The sequence below is a fragment of the Lissotriton vulgaris genome, chromosome 9 (assembly GCF_964263255.1).
Source record: "Lissotriton vulgaris chromosome 9, aLisVul1.2, whole genome shotgun sequence".
Lineage (NCBI taxonomy): Eukaryota > Metazoa > Chordata > Amphibia > Caudata > Salamandridae > Lissotriton > Lissotriton vulgaris.
Window position 1 is genome coordinate 493963019 of NC_141697.1, and position 17042 is coordinate 493980060.

A 17042-nucleotide genomic window follows, 5' to 3' on the forward strand; every position below is an offset into this window, starting at 1 on the left:
GGGGAGGAGCTACGCCTTGAGCAGGATGGCTGCCTAGGACCTCGGCTCCCCGTAGCCAGCCCTCCAGCTCCTTAATCCTACATGGTATCCTGGTGTTGGAGCCCACCACCAGACGGAAGAAGTGCCGCTGAGCCTCCAACGGCGATTCCAGCCTGCTACGATATCGGGGGCCGGAGATACGCCGTCCGTCAGTTGCGGCCTAGGAGGAGGCTGAAACCAGGGGCTTGCGTGAGCCAAGTGGCCGAGGCGGAGTGAGCCATCAGCGGGTGCGGGAACGGGAAGTGACCGGTCTAGCCCGCTGGTGGAGAGCGAAGGGAGGTGCAGCTACACGTGGGCAGAGGGGATTTATCTGCATCATCGGCCGCATCCGTTGTGCCCCCCTCCCCCTAGGAACGCGCTGGAGAAGCTCTGAGCCGGTGAGACTGTGGGACAGGAGGTGGGGGGGGGGGGCAATCGGTGCCTCGAGGGGAAACAGACTGGCCTGGGCCTTCCCACCCCCGCTTGAATATCGGACTGGTTGTGTCTGGCTGACATACGGGGGTGCAGTGGCGTGTGTGGGGGTCGGCCGCAACATCAGCTGTCCCGCATGGTCGCATGGGGAGCAACTGACAGTGTGAAAGGTTCCATGGGCGCTGCCACGCCGTCGGCCGGTAGATCCTCCTGCTGCGGGCCTCTGGGGTGATTGTCCTGCTTGTGGATAAGGCAGGCGCTGTGTGCGGTCTGTGCAGTCCTCTGAGGATTTGCTGAGGTGGTTCTTCCACGGTGCGGCTTCCACATTGGTCGTCCATTGATTTGCCCCCGACACCCTGTGGTGTTCCACTGCTGCGGTCGCTTTGCGACGATGACCCGCCCGTGAGTGTCGCGACCTCTGACGCCCAAGACTTTCGGCACAGCTGAGGTGTGTTGTGTGGGCCTGGGTCGCCCAGCCTGTGAGGAACCTGACTTGGCTCTGGGCTGTAACCTTTGGCTGCCGCTCCGGAACCCCTCACCCCGCTTGGGGCGCCCTACCACCCTGGCTTGAACGGCGGCATCGGGCAGAGGAGGGAAGACCAATTTAGCAAGTGTGGCTGATTCGAACCCGGGCCCTCGCACGTTCAAACGAAGCCCGAGAGTGGAAGTGGCAGCTGAGGAGAGTTTCAGATGGCGACCAGGGCGGACACCGACAAGACTCTGCCTAGGTCCTCCAGAGGGTCTAAACAGGTTCAGTCCAACAAGCTGGACCGCTACAGAAATTAAGCGGGCCCGGTCGGTGGGCAGTGACTCTTCCGGAGCGGCTGCGGAGCTGACGCTGCTTGATGTGATGGCGGCTATCGAAGGAGTCCAGTCATCCCTGGGGCAGAAAATTGAGTCTCTGGACAGCAAACTGGACATGGTCACGATAGAGGTCAACCTCATCCGGGCGGATCTCATGAAAGCGAGCGAGAAGGTAAAATCATTGGACACCCCTCCCGATGATCGCGAGGGTCCTGAATTTCAGAGACAGGGATGTTATACTTCAGGCGGCCCGCACGGGGGGCCCCTCCGGTACGAGAATGTCACCCTCTCCTTCTTTCCGGACTTTACACAGCTTGTCCAGAAACAGCGTCAAAGTTTTTTAACAGTGAAGAAGAAACTGAGAGACAACGGCCTGCAGTATGCAATGATGTTTCCAGCGCGCTTGAGACTGGATTGACAGCCGTCCCCCGGCCGAATCGGAGGGACACAATCGTGAGGGAGAAGGCGAACAACAGGAGCAGGACTGACCGAGGCAGACGGAACTGTGGGACTATTGTTGATCGTAAGATGGTGGGGCTATGCCCACTGATATTTCTTATTTTGTAGGCGCAGTGACGATGAGAGGCATATGGGCTACTCCGAACTTGGGCACTAATGTTTGATGTGGAGCTGGAGGGGGGAGTGCTGTACATCAATTCTCCTCCTCATTACTACCTTTAGTTAGTTTGTAGAGTTAGAGTCTGGGGCGACAGGCACACTGCCAATTGGGGATGGGCATAGCCGTGAGCAGGGGTGCTGGGAGGGGGTTCAGGGTTGGTGGACTCCGGGGTTGCGCTGTTTGTGGGTCTGTTTGGTTTGTGTTTTTTGTTTATAACATCCGGGGACAGTGTAGCAAATGTGATGCTTCTATACCAGTTTGATGCCGAATAGTAGGAAGGGATCGGGGATCAACGTGCTTAGTTGGAATGTGAATGGTTTGGGTGATAAAATCAAGAGGGGGATGGTCAGTCAGTTCATAAGGTGTCACTCCCCAGATGTGGTGGTGCTGCTGCAAGAGACGCATCTTATTGGAAATAAGTGCATGGCCCTACACAGGGGGGGCTACAGGTTGGTGGCGCATGCGGGATTCACGTCAGGGTCGGTATTTTACTTAAAAACTCCTTTCCCCTCAATATTCAAGCCACGTGGTTGGATCACAGGGGGAGATATGGAGGCATTTCGGGCCAGTGGGAGGGGAAGACTGCCACCTTCATTTCAGTTTACGTCCCACCAGGTCTGCAATCCGATACATATCGGGATCTGGGCGCAATTTTCCTGACTCTGCCCCTGGGCACTTTGGTCATGGGAGATTTCAACGCGGTGGTTGACGGAGAAATTGACCGCCACCCTGCCAGGCTACTGCATTTGGCGCAGAGATTGCTCCCTGACTATTTGGATACAACAGGGTTGGTAGATAGCTGGCGGGTGCTGAATCAGAATGGCGCACAGTATACGTATGTGTCATCTGCAAAACACTGTATGTCTCGGATAGACTACATCTCAGTCCCTGCCGCTCAGGCGTGGGCTGTTCGGGAGGTGCGACATCTGGGGAGGGGCATCTCTGACCACTCACCGGTTTGGTTGCAGTTAGAATAATTCCGAGTCACCGCAGGCAGGATCGCCCCCATCAACCCTTGGCATTTACGGGACCCTACCATTAAGAGGGACATTGTCAAAGCCATGGACAGGTACTTCCAAGACAATCAGGGTACGGTGGTTTCGGCATAAACCTTGTGGAAAGCGTTCAAAGCTCGAGGCCCTATCCCTGATTGTTAAGAATAAGAGGGAGAGGCGGACCGAGTTGGCGAAAGCAGAGGAGGCAGTAATACCACTAGAAAGGGAAGTATCCCAGACGGCAACCCCAGAGGGTCTCCACCATCTCAAATTAAAGCAGGATGAGCTTGGTAGATTGGCTAGGGAAGAGGCTAAGGCGCAGTGTCACAGTGTGGCGAAACCGAGAGTAGGGTGTATGAACATGGAGACAAGGCGGGAAAACTAATTGCTTGGTTGGAAAAGAGAGAGTGGGCGTTAAGATTAGTGCGGGAATTGCAGGGGGAGGACTCCGAAGTGATCGCTGACCCGCAGGCTATTGCTGACAGCTTCGCCAACCACTATAGTACGGTGTATTGTTCAGGAGTGTATTCGGAGGAAGGTAATAAAGGGATGATTAAGGACAGCCAAATGCCCCGGCTTTCCGAGGAGGACCATACATACTTGGACTCCCGCTTACCAATGATGGGGGTAGTGCAGGCTGTCAGGGGGGTTAACTCTGGCAAAGCATCGGGCCAAAAGGCATCCCTGTTGAACTCTACAAACTTCGCTAGTAGCCTGTCTCCCCCTCTGGCACGTTTAGGGAAGATGTGGCGCGTTGGAAGACGCTCCTGCTCTCCCTTTTGGGCAGAGCAGTACTCTTTAAAATGTTGGCCCTGCCCCGGTTCCTGTATGCTCAACAGAACCCTATCGACCCAGTTCCAGCGTCATACTTCAAAGAAATAGAGTTCCTCCAGAGGTAGCTACCCTGGGACGGTAAACCCAGAATAGCCTATTCCAAACTCACCCTTCCCTGATACGACCGGGGCATAGGGGGAGACGTGTGTTGGACCCAGCCTCGTAGCGTGGTCCCACTCCTCCCGCATGGCGGGCCCTGGACGACATCGACCCCTGTCCTCCGGCCTGAAGCTACCCCCTCCAACCTTCACGAGAGCCGCCACTCATGGCGCCCCCCGGCTCTCCCCCTCCAGAACATGGCGACCCCTACTCGCCCCACGCTGCTGGTCCGCCCCTTATCCCGGGCCACCCTCTCAGGCCCCGACTCCATCTTGGGCCTTCCACGTCTGGGCCCCGTGGCCTCGGCCCGACCTCGGCCCCAGCGAAGCCCCGACATCGAGGCACCAAGATCCGACCAGGTGGTAAAACGGCCACTTGACGGATCAAGGAGGAGGAGAGTTTCGATGGCCCTCCAGCCGTCCCCGGACGCCTGGTTTCGATCGCCCTCCGGCCTCCCTGGGCGCTAGCTCCACCCCCCCTGCTGGGTGTCTGGACACTCTCATCCCCCTGCCCCTCCGACCCCCAGGTGCGAGGGTCCGGACATCAAAGGACTCCAGACCTATATCTGGGGCAGCTCTGAAATGGGTCAGCAGTTGTATCCTGGAGTCGAGAGACCCTGAGAAGAACTCGCCTACTTCGAACCCTGTAACCATCTTTGGAGCCCTGCTTGCGCTGCCGCGGCTCAACCTCGCTGAAACCATCTTCGGAGCCCTGCTGGCGCTGCCGCGGCCCAACCTCGCTGAAACCATCTTCGGAGCCCTGCTGGCGCTGCCGCGGCTCGACCTCGCTGAAACCATCTTCGGAGCCCTGCTGGCGCTGTGGCGGCCGGACCTCGCTGAAACCATCTCCGGAGCCCTGCTGGCGCTGCCGCGGCCCGACCCCGAGGAACCCCCCAGCTTGAGGATTGAGAGCTGAGCGTAGGGTATCCCTGTACCAGGCTGGTACCAAGACTGTCCCGCTACCCCCTTCCCACAGTTACTAAGACCTTACGGATCCCTCGATCTATTTGTACATATATTGCTGAGATAACCTGCCTTGATTGCTGATAAAGACGTTAGGAATCTATCCTTGTGTGGTGTCCATCTGTAGTGGTGTGATTGCTCGCCTGTACGATCCTAGGAGAGGAACCTCGCCAGGAGGCCTCTCGACGGCGCTCGGCCAGTTCCATAAGGAGAGGTGGGTCTCGGGGTGGTCGGCCAGATAGCCTCGGCCTTCCCCTAAGATCGCCTTTCTAACAATTACCTTAATCTTTCAGGTTTAAAAATGGTACGGGAACTTTTCCTGCAAACTCCAGGGACATTTCCCATACTGGAACTAGCATTGTTATCAATCTTTAAGGATGACCGTTGGTTAAAACACTGAGCCTTAGCTACCTTGCTCAAGTTCCACCAACAACCACCCTCAACTTGAACAGCATTCTCAACAATTTTAACAACTGTGACAGGTGGACCAAACTTACTTTCACCTTTGTTAACATGAATAGATTCCTTATTTTAACCATGTCACCAACCTTCAGGATGGACATTTTAGACCCCATCTTGGTGTCAAACCTCTGCTTTTGCATGGCCTGAGTGATAAAAGAATTCTCTTTTACAAAAGACATTAATTTATGCACATCTGACTCAGTATTGAGCCACTTGGACATCCACCCTGGACGGAAAGAGATATTAGGTTTCCTTCCCCTCATCAGTTCAAAAGGAGACATTTTCGTTGAGGATAGTGGGGTGGTCCTATAAAACTAAATCATGCTGTTAAGTGATTTTACAACATCTTGATTAATAGCGTTCGCCCACTTTACACAGTCCTCAACCACCCGATTCATCCTCTCAACAAGTCCATTTCCTTGAGGGTTATAAAGAGAGCTTTTAATGTGCCGTAAACCAGAGAGTCAAAAATGATTCAAAATCTTTACTAACAAATTGCTTACCATTGTCAGGAACTAGCATCTCTGGAAAACCCTCTCTAGACCACACTTCGCTTAAAACTATCTATGATGGTCTTAGTATCAGCTTCTCTAACTAACTTGTATTCAGCCCATTTTGATGCATAATCAACCAAATCTAAAATGAATCTAGAACTGCCACTGAGAGTAACATAGGGTCCCATGACGTCTACACCAACCTTCTCCGAGGGACGGTTAGGACACTCAACATGAATGAGGGGAGGAACAGAAGTTTTAAGGGACTTGTCAGATGACCTGCAAATACCACAATCCATAACAAACTCGTCAACTTCTGAGTCCATTCCCAGCCACCAAAACGTGTCACGGATGCGACGCTTAGTAAACGAAGGACCCAAATGTCCTTGATGGGCTCTAACAATAATCCCCTTCCTGAATGAATGTGGAGGAATACGTTTGTCATTCAGCAGCAGAATCTCATCCTCCACAGATAACTCAACTTCAATTTTAGAAAAAGGTTGAAGGGCGGGAGACAAAACCTTTTCCCTGGGCCACCCACAACTAACGAACTTACAACCCTCTTGAAGGACACAATCATTGGCAAAAGCTAACTTCCACTCATCCTCAGAGCAGAACTTTAACTCCGGGATGTCCACACCAGATACAAAACAATCTTCATCAATGAGGTCTGAGAAAGAAACATCATCTTCATGGGAGTCTATAGAGGGAAACCGAGAAAGAAAATCCGTTCGGCCATCCTTGCCTCCAGATATATGTCTGACATCAAATTTACATTGTAGTAATTTACTAACCATTCTCATGATTCTGGGGGTACTGCATTTAGTGAGAGTTCCATCCAAAATATTTACTAAAGGTTTATGATCTGTTTGGAGCAAAAACCGCTTTCCCCACACATGGGATCGAATTTTCTCAATGGCCCATGCACAAGCTAGTAATTCCTTTTCAATGACTGAGTATTGTGACTCAGGTGATCTGAAAACCCTAGAAGCAAACCCTATTGTTCTTTCAACTCTATCCTCAACTTGTGTAAGTGTAGCGCCCAGACCTACTGGAGTACAGAACTCTCACTTAAGAGATTTTTAACCTCTTGAAAAGCCTAAACACATTCATTTGTCCACTCAAACTTGGTTCCCTTTTTTAAAAGATTGCTGATGGGACGAACTATTGTAGCATAATGAGGAATAAACCTTGAGTAGTACTCGCATAGTCCCAAAAGAGATTTGACTTGTTTTGTCTGTGGGAGTAGCTGCATTGGAGATTGCTTCTAAAAGACCAGGGGCCTTATTTATGAAGGCCTTGCGCTGCCGGTGCGTCGCTTTTAACATGGGAAAAAGTAACGCACCGGTGGCGCAAGGTCTTCATAAATAAGGCCCCAGGTCTGGGCTTAATACCATCTTGGGTGACAATGTGACCTAAATATTCCACTTCTGTGCAAAAAACGTACATTTTTCTAATTTTAAAACCACAACATGCTCTTGAAATAAGCTCAACACTTTGTGTAAAATAAGATCATGTGAAGAAGTATCCTTTACAAAAATGAGCAAGTCATCTTGGAAGACCAATACTCCATCAACCCCTCTGAGGATATTTCTCATAACTCTTTGAAATACTGACGTGGCAGATGCCAACCCGAAGGGCATGCGTCGATATTGGAACGTCCCCAGAGGAGAGACGAAAGCGGTAAGATGACGTTACTTGGGGTGCAATTCAACCTGGTGATAAGCGCCAACCAGGTCAAGTTTCGTGAAGAATTTTGCACCCTTGGTTGATGCAAAAAGATCATTGATTTTAGGAAGAGGGTGCGAGTCAACCCAGATCTCCTTATTAAGAAACCTTAAGTCAACACAGACTCTGAGTTTACCACACCTCTTCCTAGCAACAACTAAAGGTGAAAGCCAAAGTGAAGATTCTGCTGGCTCGATAACTCCGTTCTCACATAGTTGCCTTAATTCCTTCTCTAGATCTTCCCTGACACTATAGGGTACACCCCTGAGTTTGTGTTTTACAGGCAAAGATCCATCTATAACTGTTATTCCATGCTTAAATCCTTTGATATTACAAAGCTCAGAACTAAAAACAGAGGGACATTTTTCTTGAAGGACTTCATTTGAACACCCTACAACAAGGACTTGGTCTTTGGTTCCAGGTTTAAGGACCATCCCAAAGAGTGCTTGGTGGAACCACCCTAAAATATTAAGTCCTTTGACAGCAACTTAGATTTTTCCTCTAATTCTTCTTCCTTTGAAACACATCTCCTCTTGAAAATAACATAGGAGATCAATCTTCCGACCTTCATATGATACTGGTGTGCGGTCGGGAGGAAGAAGGGGTTGCGTACCTTCCCAAGACTCATCAAAAAGTTTCTGGGTGATCATGGTTACCTTGGCACCAGAGTCAACTAGGAGCTTGACACATTTGCAACCAACATGAATATCCACAATGGGATCAACACAATCTTTAGGATCTCCTTCTATGACCTCACCAGAAGTAAGATCGGTAACTACTGAAACCACTTCAGAATCAGAAGAAGACTCAGAATCGATCATTCACAGAGTAGGTTTCTTAAAATTCTTTTGACCCTGTAACTTTAGACAAACTTTTGCAAAATGCCCAACCTTTTTTGCAATAATTACAAGTGACATTGGAGGCAGGACAATGCGATCCTTTAGGATGAGGAGGGTTCCCACGCCTTATACAAACAGGAGTATCAGTATTAACAGACATGGAAGACTTAGCTGACTTTATCACTTTGTTAAGATAAGACTTGACAGGTTTCTTTGTAGTTTTAACACCGGAATTGAGGTTAATAACATTAATGGGTTCTACAATTTTCTCCTCCAACTCTTTTAGAGAAACCATTGAGATCTCAAAACTTTTTGCTAGTTTTATGGTCTCATCTAGGGAAGGGCACCCATAGTAAGTAATTTCTGTCTAATATTTTTGTCTTTACAATGACATACAAATTGGTCTCTAATGAGTTGGTCTGTAAAGTTCTCAAACCTGCATTCAGCTGCCAATCTCCGCAGTACCGAAATGTATGAATCCACATCTTCATCTTCTGATTGCTTCCTCTTGAAAAATGTATGCCTGAGAACCATGAGACTTGGTTGTTTATCAAAGCGAAGTTTTAGTTTTGTACAGCTTCTTTGTATTCATCAGTAGATGCGACATCATCTTGAGGTAAGTCTGGTAAGTGCTTGAACACAGACCTACCTTCAAAACCTAGGGATAGTAGAAGTAAACATTTCTTTCTGTCAGCACTAAATCTGGACGCACCTATGGCTCCTAAATAGGTTTCGAAAGCGTCATGCCAAACCTCCCATCTGATTGCTGGCTCACCAGGAGTACCCAAAAATGCTGGAGGAGGATTGACTGACTGAAGAGTACACATATTACAAGGAATAAATTTAGGTGTGTGAATAAAATAAAATAGTAAGTTAAAATGAAAAGTAACAAAAAGAAAATTTCACATTAACTGAAATTCGAGAACAAAATGTAATAGTGGTGTGTACATCACTGTGATATACACTAGTATGAGCACAAAAGAGGTGTGTGCATCACCGTAGAATCACACTGGACACAAGAAAAGAATAAGCTGTGCACATCAGTGTTGAATGAAATAAACTGAGTGCAACAAAAGGATTATGCTAAAAAAGAATTATCATTTTAAATGAGTAACACTTTTTAATTTGTGGCGAGGAGCTGTGCACATCAGAGTTAGTGCATGAAGAATGACGGTGATGCGCAGGTAAATCAAGTTGCAGCTGAGCGCATCAGCGTTGTTGCCGGACACGAGAAAAAAAATTAAGCTATGTACGTCAGCGTTGAATAAAATAAACGGAACTACACATGAAATAACAACGGGTAATTACAACAGATTACTACAGAATGTTTATATATTTCCTTTATTGATAAATGGGCCTAAAAAACATCTTCTGTCTCCCTTGCTCACTCTCTCCCCCCAATCCCTTTGTGCAATCCTGTCAATGATGTTACAGTCACCTATAACCCCTTAGGTGCTGCGCACGTTCAGCGGCCGACGGCACCACTACCTCCGTAGTGCTGCCGTCAGCCGTTGAACGTTCGAACCTCACCTGCGCAATGGAACGTCCAGCACTGGAACTGGACGTTCCATAGCAGCTATGAAGTTAGAAGCTCATTGACATTAACTTTTAGATCAAATGTCATACTTTTGTTTTCATGACTCTATATAGTCATTGGTGGCCTAGTGGTGAAGGTTTTATATTCTCATTATGAAATGTGAGGCTTCAAATCGTCCTGTCTCCACGGCTGAGTGCTTACTTAAAGGGCCGCTCCCTTACAAAGAATCCAAAGGTTTAGTAAAATGTTAATCAAGTTCCTTAACAGGTTTATTTTTTTAATTTGCCAAATACCAAGACACCACACACTATCTCCCCCAATCCCTCGGTCCAGTCCTATTAATGATGTTATTGGACCTCACTGACATAAATTCTTTGGTGAAAATTCCATAGTTATTTTTGGATCTACCTCAGAAGTCACGTGGTCTGGTGGTTAAGGCCTTTGACATTCAGTGTGAAGTCTAGAGGTTCAAGTCTGCATGGTTTTATGCTTGTTTAAATGTTAATTCCATTATAAAGAATTTGAAAATACAGTAAAAGGTGAATAATTTTCATGCAGCACTATTATGCTTATAATTATTCTTAGTATGCAGAGACCAAATAACTAAATATATCCCCCAATACCTCTTTCCTGTTAATGATATTACAGCCCCCTGCTGAACCTCACGGACTTGATTTTTGTTAAGAAAAAAGGCATAGGAATATTTTAATCTTCCCCAACCTTGGGTCACACGTGGCCTATTGGTTAAGGTCTTTAGTTTTCAGTATAATGGTGAAGATTTCAAGTCTTTCTATCTTTATGTCCACGTGTTTGCTTAAAACTGCAGCTCCACTGCACAGAATTTCAAAATTCTGTAAAATGTATTCACTTTCAAGTAACACTAACAGGTCTATAAATGTGTTTAATAATGAATAAGACAGGCCACAAATAACAAGCCATCTTCTCTCTCCGCCAATCCATCTGTCCAGTCCTGATGATGTTACAGTCACCTATGGGACCTCACTGACCTGAAAGGTTTAGATCAGATGCCATTGTTAGTTTCTCATCTACCTCAACAGTCACTTGTGGTCTAGTGGTTACGTTCTTCGACTTTGTGTAGAAGCATAGAGCTTCTAATGTAAAGGGTCAGGAAAACATGAATTATTTTCATGCTGAACTATGATATGGGCCCCAAATTAACAAAACATCTTCTCTCGGTTTGTCCATGGCCCTCCCGGCTAACCCTGTTGTGGTTCTCTTAAGGATGTTACAGTCACATACAGGCCTCATTGACTTGAATCTTTTACATTGAATGTCATAGTTGCGTTTTCAGCTACTACAAACAAGCGTATCTATGCGAATGACTGCTTAAAAGGAAGTTCAGTTAAAGGATAATCATTTTCATGTAGCAGTAACCTATAAATCGAATCTCAATGACTTTTTTTTTATAGATCAAATGTCATAGTTAACAAGAGAGAGTTGCAAGTATCCTAGTGGTAAGGTCTTAAGAGTCTTTCTGTCTCCATAGGTATATGTTTGCCTAAGAGAAGCTCCATTGCAAAAATTAAAAGGTTGCACGTACATGTTTATAAATTATTTTACGACATACCAGGCCCCAAATAGGAAGAAACCTTGATTTCTTTTTTTTCTTCTCTCTTCCCCCAAACTCCATGGTCCTATTCTCTTAATGACGTTAACTACCTATTTGAATCTCGTTCACTTGAATTTTTAGATTAAATCTCATCGTTCTGTTTCATCATTCTCAATAGTGACTGGTGGCCTAGTAGTTAATGTCTTAAACTTGCAGTGTGAAATGTAAATGTTCAAGTCTTTCTGATTCCAAGGTCATGTGTTTGCTCAAAGGTCATCTCCATTACAAAGAATCCCAAGGTTCTGTAAAAGGTTAATCCTTTTGATACTGCACTAACATGTTAATACTATTTTTAAATACATAGGCCGGGCTCAAATCAACAAAACATCTTGTCTCTCAGTCACATGTGGTGGAACCTCATTGAGTTGAACTTTTAGATCAAATATATTTATGTTTTCGTGCCGTTCGATAGGGAGACGCTGGTGGTAAAGGTCTAACCTTCCTCAGTGAGAAGGTTGAAGGTTAAAGGTTCTAGTCTTCTTGTTTCCATAGTCATGTGCTTGCTACACGGTCACCTCCATTACAAAGAATTTCAAGTTTCGGGAATGGGTTAGTCATTTTCATGATGCACGAAGATGTTAATAATTTTTAAAATAAATATTACAGGAACAAAATAAAAAAACATCATCTCTGTTTTTCTGTTTGACTCTCCTCAATTCCACTGTCCTGTCACTCATGCTTTCATCAGTCTCAATAAAGTCACAGGTGGCACAGTGAATAATGTCTGCTTCCCAGTGTAATGGTGAAGGGTTCAAGTTTCTCTTTTTTTTTTTTATAAGTAATCAGCTCCATTACAAACAGTTTCAAGGTTCAGTACAATTTTAACCATTTTTATGTTGTACTAACATGTTATGTTTTTTTTAAATATCTTTTTTATTAGATAAAGAACATAACAATATAAAAGCATCAGGCGAGCAAATCATGTCAACATGGCAGGGTTAATACTGTCAATCGTGTCAAATAGTGATTACAGTATATAGAGTATATGGGATCACAGGGATTCCAGCGTTGCATGGTCTCTCAGTGTCTTTGGGGGTGTACATATATCGCCGCGGTGGCTATTCCAAGCCCCCCAAATCTTCCCCCATTTCTCAGGACAACCCCTAGCCTCATATAATGTTTATGATTTTTAATAACCATGTCAGACCCCGTTTTACAAGACATCTTCGCTTGCTCTTTCTCTCTCTGACTCTCCCCAATTCCTCTGTCCCGTTAATGTTACAGTCCCCTATAGAACCTAAATTACTTGAATTATTTCAGAACAAATGTGATAATCTATTACAACAGAGAGTCAGAAGTGCCTAGTGGCTAAGTTCCTAGCCCCTCAGTGTTGAGGTAAAAGGTTCAAGTCTTTCCGTGGTCATCTGTTTGCTTAAACGTCAGCTCCAGTACATGGAATTAAAAGGCTGATAACTGGGGAGGAGCTACGCCTTGAGCAGGATGGCTGCCTAGGACCTCGGCTCCCCGTAGCCAGCCCTCCAGCTCCTTAATCCTACATGGTATCCTGGTGTTGGAGCCCACCACCAGACGGAAGAAGTGCCGCTGAGCCTCCAACGGCGATTCCAGCCTGCTACGATATCGGGGGCCGGAGATACGCCGTCCGTCAGTTGCGGCCTAGGAGGAGGCTGAAACCAGGGGCTTGCGTGAGCCAAGTGGCCGAGGCGGAGTGAGCCATCAGCGGGTGCGGGAACGGGAAGTGACCGGTCTAGCCCGCTGGTGGAGAGCGAAGGGAGGTGCAGCTACACGTGGGCAGAGGGGATTTATCTGCACCATCGGCCGCATCCGTTGTGCCCCCCTCCCCCTAGGAACGCGCTGGAGAAGCTCTGAGCCGGTGAGACTGTGGGACAGGAGGTGGGGGGGGGGGGGGGGGGGCAATCGGTGCCTCGAGGGGAAACAGACTGGCCTGGGCCTTCCCACCCCCGCTTGAATATCGGACTGGTTGTGTCTGGCTGACATACGGGGGTGCAGTGGCGTGTGTGGGGGTCGGCCGCAACATCAGCTGTCCCGCATGGTCGCATGGGGAGCAACTGACAGTGTGAAAGGTTCCATGGGCGCTGCCACGCCGTCGGCCGGTAGATCCTCCTGCTGCGGGCCTCTGGGGTGATTGTCCTGCTTGTGGATAAGGCAGGCGCTGTGTGCGGTCTGTGCAGTCCTCTGAGGATTTGCTGAGGTGGTTCTTCCACGGTGCGGCTTCCACATTGGTCGTCCATTGATTTGCCCCCGACACCCTGTGGTGTTCCACTGCTGCGGTCGCTTTGCGACGATGACCCGCCCGTGAGTGTCGCGACCTCTGACGCCCAAGACTTTCGGCACAGCTGAGGTGTGTTGTGTGGGCCTGGGTCGCCCAGCCTGTGAGGAACCTGACTTGGCTCTGGGCTGTAACCTTTGGCTGCCGCTCCGGAACCCCTCCCCCCCCTTGGGGCGCCCTACCACCCTGGCCTGAACGGCGGCATCGGGCAGAGGAGGGAAGACCAATTTAGCAAGTGTGGCTGATTCGAACCCGGGCCCTCGCACGTTCAAACGAAGCCCGAGAGTGGAAGTGGCAGCTGAGGAGAGTTTCAGATGGCGACCAGGGCGGACACCGACAAGACTCTGCCTAGGTCCTCCAGAGGGTCTAAACAGGTTCAGTCCAACAAGCTGGACCGCTACAGAAATTAAGCGGGCCCGGTCGGTGGGCGGTGACTCTTCCGGAGCGGCTGCGGAGCTGACGCTGCTTGATGTGATGGCGGCTATCGAAGGAGTCCAGTCATCCCTGGGGCAGAAAATTGAGTCTCTGGACAGCAAACTGGACATGGTCACGATAGAGGTCAACCTCATCCGGGCGGATCTCATGAAAGCGAGCGAGAAGGTAAAATCATTGGACACCCCTCCCGATGATCGCGAGGGTCCTGAATTTCAGAGACAGGGATGTTATACTTCAGGCGGCCCGCACGGGGGGCCCCTCCGGTACGAGAATGTCACCCTCTCCTTCTTTCCGGACTTTACACAGCTTGTCCAGAAACAGCGTCAACGTTTTTTAACAGTGAAGAAGAAACTGAGAGACAACGGCCTGCAGTATGCAATGATGTTTCCAGCGCGCTTGAGACTGGATTGACAGCCGTCCCCCGGCCGAATCGGAGGGACACAATCGTGAGGGAGAAGGCGAACAACAGGAGCAGGACTGACCGAGGCAGACGGAACTGTGGGACTATTGTTGATCGTAAGATGGTGGGGCTATGCCCACTGATATTTCTTATTTTGTAGGCGCAGTGACGATGAGAGGCATATGGGCTACTCCGAACTTGGGCACTAATGTTTGATGTGGAGCTGGAGGGGGGAGTGCTGTACATCAATTCTCCTCCTCATTACTACCTTTAGTTAGTTTGTAGAGTTAGAGTCTGGGGCGACAGGCACACTGCCAATTGGGGATGGGCATAGCCGTGAGCAGGGGTGCTGGGAGGGGGTTCAGGGTTGGTGGACTCCGGGGTTGCGCTGTTTGTGGGTCTGTTTGGTTTGTGTTTTTTGTTTATAACATCCGGGGACAGTGTAGCAAATGTGATGCTTCTATACCAGTTTGATGCCGAATAGTAGGAAGGGATCGGGGATCAACGTGCTTAGTTGGAATGTGAATGGTTTGGGTGATAAAATCAAGAGGGGGATGGTCAGTCAGTTCATAAGGTGTCACTCCCCAGATGTGGTGGTGCTGCTGCAAGAGACGCATCTTATTGGAAATAAGTGCATGGCCCTACACAGGGGGGGCTACAGGTTGGTGGCGCATGCGGGATTCACGTCAGGGTCGGTATTTTACTTAAAAACTCCTTTCCCCTCAATATTCAAGCCACGTGGTTGGATCACAGGGGGAGATATGGAGGCATTTCGGGCCAGTGGGAGGGGAAGACTGCCACCTTCATTTCAGTTTACGTCCCACCAGGTCTGCAATCCGATACATATCGGGGTCTGGGCGCAATTTTCCTGACTCTGCCCCTGGGCACTTTGGTCATGGGAGATTTCAACGCGGTGGTTGACGGAGAAATTGACCGCCACCCTGCCAGGCTACTGCATTTGGCGCAGAGATTGCTCCCTGACTATTTGGATACAACAGGGTTGGTAGATAGCTGGCGGGTGCTGAATCAGAATGGCGCACAGTATACGTATGTGTCATCTGCAAAACACTGTATGTCTCGGATAGACTACATCTCAGTCCCTGCCGCTCAGGCGTGGGCTGTTCGGGAGGTGCGACATCTGGGGAGGGGCATCTCTGACCACTCACCGGTTTGGTTGCAGTTAGAATAATTCCGAGTCACCGCAGGCAGGATCGCCCCCATCAACCCTTGGCATTTACGGGACCCTACCATTAAGAGGGACATTGTCAAAGCCATGGACAGGTACTTCCAAGACAATCAGGGTACGGTGGTCTCGGCATAAACCTTGTGGAAAGCGTTCAAAGCTCGAGGCCCTATCCCTGATTGTTAAGAATAAGAGGGAGAGGCGGACCGAGTTGGCGAAAGCAGAGGAGGCAGTAATACCACTAGAAAGGGAAGTATCCCAGACGGCAACCCCAGAGGGTCTCCACCATCTCAAATTAAAGCAGGATGAGCTTGGTAGATTGGCTAGGGAAGAGGCTAAGGCGCAGTGTCACAGTGTGGCGAAACCGAGAGTAGGGTGTATGAACATGGAGACAAGGCGGGAAAACTAATTGCTTGGTTGGAAAAGAGAGAGTGGGCGTTAAGATTAGTGCGGGAATTGCAGGGGGAGGACTCCGAAGTGATCGCTGACCCGCAGGCTATTGCTGACAGCTTCGCCAACCACTATAGTACGGTGTATTGTTCAGGAGTGTATTCGGAGGAAGGTAATAAAGGGATGATTAAGGACAGCCAAATGCCCCGGCTTTCCGAGGAGGACCATACATACTTGGACTCCCGCTTACCAATGATGGGGGTAGTGCAGGCTGTCAGGGGGGTTAACTCTGGCAAAGCATCGGGCCAAAAGGCATCCCTGTTGAACTCTACAAACTTCGCTAGTAGCCTGTCTCCCCCTCTGGCACGTTTAGGGAAGATGTGGCGCTTTGGAAGACGCTCCTGCTCTCCCTTTTGGGCAGAGCAGTACTCTTTAAAATGTTGGCCCTGCCCCGGTTCCTGTATGCTCAACAGAACCCTATCGACCCAGTTCCAGCGTCATACTTCAAAGAAATAGAGTTCCTCCAGAGGTAGCTACCCTGGGACGGTAAACCCAGAATAGCCTATTCCAAACTCACCCTTCCCTGATACGACCGGGGCATAGGGCTGCCAGATCTCAAGAAATATTATTGGGCCTCCCAATTGGCTGCAGTTAATCCGGGATATATGGGGCCCCTAATGACCCCGGCTATGCGATGGATCATTGGCTGATGCCAGGGGATTATACCAGAGCATTATATGCGGGACCCCGCTAATTCCATCTCAAGGGTCCCACGGTGCATGCCGTCCAGGTGTGGCATGCGGCTAACAAGACACCTTAAGTGGGAAGGTTGCCACCCCATTATGGAATTCGGAAAAGTTGGGAAGTCTGTGGAAGTCGAAAGGCTTCGAAAAATGGGACCTCATTGGCATCACATGCATAAAGGATATATGG